Source organism: Haliaeetus leucocephalus, unplaced genomic scaffold, assembly GCF_000737465.1.
Source record: "Haliaeetus leucocephalus isolate CR32 unplaced genomic scaffold, Haliaeetus_leucocephalus-4.0 Scaffold178, whole genome shotgun sequence".
In the NCBI taxonomy this organism is placed as follows: Eukaryota; Metazoa; Chordata; class Aves; order Accipitriformes; family Accipitridae; genus Haliaeetus; species Haliaeetus leucocephalus.
In genome coordinates, this window is record NW_010972614.1 from 470,425 (window position 1) to 477,644 (window position 7,220).

A 7,220-nucleotide genomic window follows, 5' to 3' on the forward strand; every position below is an offset into this window, starting at 1 on the left:
CTTATGCGTCTTATGCAATCATATGATTATTTTCAAAGTTAGAATAACGCAGAGATGAAAACCAGATAAAAATCTAAGACCATAAAATGCAATGCTTCAGCATAGTGCTGTCAAGATTCAGACAGCAGTGAAAGCCATTATGGCCACTACTGTTTTTTAAAGTTATCCTAGAAATCTAAGTTGGCTTTCTTCATTTTTGAGTCCAATGGAGCATTGAAAGAAAAGTAAAAATAGCTCAACAAACAGTTATATTGCAGTGATTCACCAGAAAACATGCTTCTAGCTGCAGATCTCAGCAGCTTTACCAGCCTTAAACATGACAACACTTAACAAGTACAGAATATATTTACTTACAGAAGGACTGAGCTGAAGATAAATAGCTTGCCTGCAGGCAAACCATGACATGGTTCAGATGCCAAAAACCACTATTACCCCCTTCCTCCCTATTTAGTCTCCAGATAAAGCACCTCTGTATTCCTTTTGGGGAAAATTTATTTAAATAACCATGCAATAGCTGACTGGCTTTTGTGGAATGAAATTGAGTCAAGAGATCAATTTAATAGAAGAAACGGGAATTTCAGTGAAATCTTCATCTCTGCTCCAGTACCATGTGAACCACTTCAAATGCAGGCTTCTCAGACCTCTGAAGTCTCATTTATCATAACAAAAAAGGTTGAAATGCTTCTGAAACACAAACTGATAAATTTCTTTAGGTGTACACAAGAAAACCAACAGTTCAGCTTTCAGACAAACACCTCAAAAAAATATCTTACAGATAGGACTAGCCAGAGAAAAGCATTGCAGTGACTAGGACTACACATTCTCTGTTACAACTTTGTTTTCAATAGCATGAAAGCAACACAGATACAGTAAATATCTTACTCTATCCCTGGAGATGCTTTATTCCAGACAGCATACCAAGGCCACCTGGAAGGAACACATCTTTGCACACACCCCCTGTGCTGCTCAATATACACCTTTCTGCCTTTACAGGATACCATTCCCAATTTGACTTCCATGGCAAACATGCTCTCCCACCAGTTGGACAAGTCACCTCTACACTGTCCAAGTTGAAACAGATCCAGAAGGTTAATCTCATTCTCAGAATTAATAAGAGAAGAAATAATTATACACAAAGCCTTAATTGTGTGTCTCCATGCAAAAAGTTGGGTTTTTTTTATGTTGCAAGATCACCTAGCTGATAGCTTCCCTCTCTACTACATCTAAGACAACTTTGTATACACAAAAGAAGCTTTTGCCAACTGTCAATTTATAATTTTGGGGACTGGAGATTAACAGTGTTGTTATATGTGACAGGACATCAAAGCTGACCTGTAGCCTTCGCAGGTTATCTGCTGTGACTCAGCTGCCCTAGTTGATCGCTGCACTGTGTTAAAGCACCACATACCCACAATGAGCTGGATGCACCTGAATCAGAGGGTGTCTCAGCACCTCAGTTATGTTCGCCCAGAATCCAGCTCAGGACATGCACCCGAACAGCTCTGTGACAAACTGTGCAGTCTATCAAAACCAACTGAGCAGCAGCAATATAAGTGACTATGGGATGAGTTTGTGCAAAAATTGTATAGGATCTGCATTACTGAGGGTAGTCTAGGTTCTTATTATCTGGACAACTAAGACATAACTCTCTTCCAAGGACAAAGCTTATTTCGCAGCCATAAACAAATATTAGAAGCAGAAGCAAATGTAACAACTCATGATAACAACGTCATTAAGAATCTTTGTTAAGAATCCAGGACAACCAACTTGTCAAAGCTTTTTATTCAACCTTTGTCTTTTTGCTGACATAACATCAAAACTCACCTTCCCATTCAACAGAGAGAACGAGCCCTTATTTTTCCCAGTCATTCCAGTAGCAATGATAAAAATTCACACATAGCCTCCCTCTTTCATGTTTTCTGCTTCTCTCTTGGGAGAATCCATAGCTCATATGCAATTCTTAATTTTTTTTCTTCACAGGAAACAGAAGTGACAACCTTTGCTAATATCATTGTAGGTGCTAAATTGACTGCAGTCTTGTTGATCCCTCTGCTGTAGCTAGTTCACAGCACTGGCACCAGAACTATTCTTTGCAAGCAGAAAAAACCCACTCTTCATTTAATGTTCTGGACATTAACCCAACAAATAGAAGAAACTTATTTCAAGATTGAATACAGTACATAAAAACATAAGGCTCAGACTTCCCACAGATTCTTGACTGCTTGCTAGTGCAAGTGACATAGAACAGCTACTTCTGCAAAGCAGAAACAAGCTACAGTTAAGAAAGTAAAGATCACTTGTTTGCCTAAGTTGATTTCAAAGGAAAACAAAAATCTTAGAGAAACAAATAATTTTATTGGGTCATTTTATAACCAAAAAAAACCCAAAGAACATGCTAGTTCACTTCCTTGTTTGCTGTGTTCTCCCACCCCTTTTTGCCAAGTACATACAAGCGCACATCAACTATTCCAGGCAACTGAAATTCACAAAGATCAATGGCACAAAAAGATAAGAAATGCAGTTCTTAAGAAACTCTTGACACTGGATGTGTTTTCTCTCATTTGCTAGAAAAGTCTTCATAGAAGCATATGTATACCCAAGATTCATCCCATACTGCTGGCATATTATCAAATGAAAGACGACAATTGCACGTAGGCAATCTTACTGTACTACAATTCTCCTAATTAATTGCAATCCTTCAATTTTGCTACCATTTCAAGAATGGGTAAAATAGTGTCATTCATTTTGTGCATTTCCTGTTTTCTTACTCTCTCTGACACTCTACATTTTGTCTCCAAAATTGAAAGGTTTGTTTTGTCATAAAGCAAAGAATTACAAAATCACTCAGCACTGCATTTTTTTCAACAGAGAGTCTTTTGTTTAAGCTTACCGAGCTAGAGATTGCCTTAAAAAAATACATGTCATGAAACAAAAAAAGATTAATCCATAAGAAAGCTACGATTAACAAAGCTAAGTGGAAAAATTAATCATCTAAGACTGCAAACTCACCATGTTTGCTTGTGTAACAGCAGAGCAAAAGCAAATAATTTTAACACAGTAACAAAATATGCATGTGGAACACAAGACAAAATAATTTCTATTCTCTTTCCCATTCTCTACAGAAGACAAGATATGGAGGCAGTTTGTCTGCACACTTCCCAGAGGATCATGGTTCCAGATTTATCAAATACAATACCAATAGCAAACTACAGCAAGGAAAAACCCCTGACCTCACTCCTTATCAAATGCTGAATACATAACTAGCGTAAGTATCCAGTCTTTTCATCGGTTACAAGGAATACTAAAAAGTATCAGGCATTCTTCACCACAAATTTAACCATCTATAGTAGCAAAATTCAAAATAATAGTTCCCAAGGCAACCATAATTCACTTAACCAACGCACACCGTTCCCTTCCCATTACTCTACATTCTGTTAAGCAAATGCTCCCTATGTGATGCACCATATGTACAACTGTGTACAGCATATCAGAAAAACAGGCAAGGTACACAAATTAGCAACTCCTATGTGTTTAAAGTAACACATCAAGTGATATGGACATGAGAGTTTTATATTAAACAGTTACAGTTTTTAGGGGGTTTTATGTTTTTTTTCATGGGAAGAAAGATTAAACTCATGTCACCACTGCCATGTTTATAACAGAGTTGCTAGCTGTTTTCTTTTTAAGAATGGCTGGAGGACAAAAACCAAACAAACCAACCACTTGCCCACATACCAGTTATGAGGAGATCCTTCTTGCCTTGGCAAGTTCTGGGTAATTTAGGCTTCCACTACAATTTTAAAAGGAAAACCAACAGCTAAAAAAACCTTATCTGTCAACAAACTTGTAATTACATATAATAAACAAGTAACTGCTACAATTTTTTAGCATTTACTGTGAAAAACATCCTATTGCACTATTTCAAATAGCATCCTTTGTTAGTTTGACCACTGCATACACATGATCAGCAGCATTACTTCCCTTATACTGCAATTCCCTGTGCGTATTAAGCCAGCACTACCACTAAAGCTCTCCTGTCCTCCTTTGGCATCTGCCTATTCATTTCCATACAAACATTTTCCCTCCTCTTTGTGCTAGCAAACATTTATGTAGCTGCAATGGCAGCCCAGATGAAGATGAGCTGGGTTAAAGCTAGCCATCCAAACCAAACTGTGGGTTGTCACAGCCTCACTTTCTCCACGCTGCTGACACTGGTGTTCAACCCAGGAAGAAAACTACTCCACAAAGTAGTGGGCAAATTCTGGTGGGTCAGCATGCTGAAATAGCTTAGTTCAAAGTCTGTGAGCACCGGAACGGCACAAGGAATCGCACCACAGCAGACAATCCAGCTGGGTCGGGGGCTGGGGAAACCCAGGAACCTCCCTCGCCTCCCAGCCTGGCATTTGTACTCCCTGCACAGAAAGAAGGGGAAGAGTACAACCAACTCTTTCAGTGGTGGCAGAACACTAGACTACATGAGGCCACTTTGTGTAGATTCACTCCAACCTAGAACAAAAGCCAGGTTAATTTTAATGCAGACCAGTCTTTAACTGTGGTCGAGTAGCTGCTGAAGTGCTTACAAAGCACAACAGAAGGGGAAAGCACAGAAGAGTAAGAAGCTGCCAGGGAAGAGCAGAGCCATCCTCCTCACCAGCAAAGCAGCAACAAGTGCTCATGGGATTATAGCAGTGCATACCCACAATCTTCTCCCAAATAAATGGGAGAGTAACCCTTAGAAAAAAACACTGAAAGCAAGTATGAAACTACAAAAGCTGTCAGAAAAGCTCTGCCCAGACACTACAATATTAACAATTAACTAGGTTTTAAAACAGAAAGCTTTCACTTGTTTGCAGATTGTGTCTCCTGTTTCATTCAAATATTTGGGGAGGAGAGCAGATTAAGCTATGTAGGCAGACCTGAGACCACTGGGAACTTTTTGATAAAAATAACATAAAAAACCCAAACAAAATACCCCCAAAAACTTATCTCGGGAACAACAGATTCATCTAAAGAAGTTTCAATAACATTCTTCAGATAGGCTTCTTAAGTCCATAGCAGAAACTCCAAAGGAAGGAGAAAAAAAAAACCAAACCAGCCACACCATAGAGATGGGGACTGGGTACATATCTGGAACTTGTACGACAGATCAGAGCAGAGCCCGAAACTAAGGACATAACCCTCACGTGGGTAGCAACATGTTCGATTGCAGAAGTATGGCTTGTGAAGGGGAACGACATCTGAATCTGGAACATGAGAAACCTGTATCTCTCGCATCATGTAGCTATGCACCCCCATCACTGATCCAGGGATTATTCCAGCAGTCTTGTTCTTCCCCATGCAAGAAAAACTTACTTATGTTTTCTGATGTTGTCAAGTGAGCAAGCTTAGTCACAGGCTGTACTGAAAGCCACATGCTGCTTATCGGTTTTCTAAGCAAGTAAGGAAACCAAGCTACCCAAATGTACGGCCCAGCAAAATACAAACCCTCGAATCAAGAGGTCAAGAAACATTTTCCACTTCTTATTGGGAGCTCCTGCAGCTAAGAATAAAAAAAAACAAACAACCATGAGTTTGTCTCCTAGGTATTTGTTATGAATGCCACCACTGTAGTATACAAATTCCATAGGACATTAAGATGTGCTTCTAACAACGTGAAGAAAGCACTACCTCTATAGCACAGGAAGGGAACAGAAGCACAAGCAGACCAAGTGACAGATAAGGAAGCACAGTTTGTTACCAAAGCAGATATCAAAACACCCCCCCCAATCTACCTTTCTTCCCCCCCCCCCCCCGCATATTTTTCAATAAGGGAAAAGAATCTAAGGGGCTTTGACTGCTTTTCAAAAACCTAAAATAAAAGATATCCCAATGTATGAGATAACAATGTCTCTAAGGCTGAAATACAACAGCACTCTTCATCACCACACTTCAAACTTACCTGTGGTTAGCAGGTACTCAACCTGAAACCAGTTAAAGCTTTTAGAGAATTCTAGTCGAACTGTTCAGAGCATTCAGTTACAAACTATCTGAGCTTGGACATCACAGAAGTATAAGCAAACAAAACAACAGCAGTTTGGTCTTGACATGTAATCTGAACAATCAACCTTGCATAACAAACTACTGAAACTTACTGCATTACAAGCATGAAGTACATTTTTAACCCATTAGAGAAACTGGACTGTATTTTTTAGCACACTCTCCAAGCCAGCCTTTAAGAGTGCTCAGCCTACAGAGCAATACAGCCATACATCTCTCTGTAGGTTGATAGAAGTCTGTACAAGGCATGTAAACAACAGTTATCGCTTGCTGATGCATACGTAAACCGGATGTCTTGGGCAATAAAAAAAAGACAAGTCTAACGCTTTTTATTTTACAAAAGGATTCCCCTGACAGAAGAAATATTCTCAGCTGATAACCCACTATTCTTCTTTCCTCCAATAAGCCAAAAAGCAATTGTGAATAAGCTAACCACACACACAAGACATTGCCTGTTATTGCCAGCTTTATGTAAATGTTGCAAAGAATATTCCAAATTATTTTTCTGTATTCAGTATTTTCTACAATAACTGTAATATATTTCAAGCAACTGTTCAGAAGGATGAACCTAATGAAAGATGATTTAAATATCTCTTCTTTCTTCACTTGAAAGACTAAGTCCAAGAGCTTTCGTCCTGTTCACACTATGTTCCAGTGGACAATTTCACGTGTTCTCAATGCCAACAGTGCTTTCCAGAACTCAAAACCTCCATACCAAATGTTACATAATTAGTACACGACGTGCTTCAAAGTCAAGGCCACAAATAATTAATAACAGATTCTGACCGTCAATACACCTCTTAACATGCAAGAGCAATGAAGATTGAAGCTGGGACTATCCCGAAAGATGGTCCAGCTAAATTCACTTGGAACTCAGAGGCTGTCCGTGGCCGCGCAGCAGCGTGCTGAAGGCACAGGTATGCCCTCGCTCGCGGGAAGTGTGGAAAACACCCCACACCGTTTTCACCGCACCCCACCCTGCAAAGCAGAGCTCCAGCAAGCACCCCCGCAGACAAAGGCGGGACGTCCTCACCCAGGACCATGTCCGGCGAGGTCCCGGCAGGCCCTGAGGGGGCAGCCCGGTCCCCACCGGCGGCCCACGCCAGCAAGTTTGGCGAGGACAGCGTCCCCGGGCCTAAGCCGGCCGCCACCGCCTCCCGCCGCCGCCACAGCCCCGGGCCCGG

The 7,220-nt window shown here is 40.5% G+C and overlaps 1 protein-coding gene across 1 annotated transcript in view; it reads right to left on the reverse strand.

Moving 5' to 3' along the window:
• Nucleotides 1–7,220, reverse strand: part of LIN54 (lin-54 DREAM MuvB core complex component) — a 38,720-nt gene that overhangs the window by 30,252 nt on the left and 1,248 nt on the right. The gene's annotated exons all lie outside the window — the stretch shown is intronic.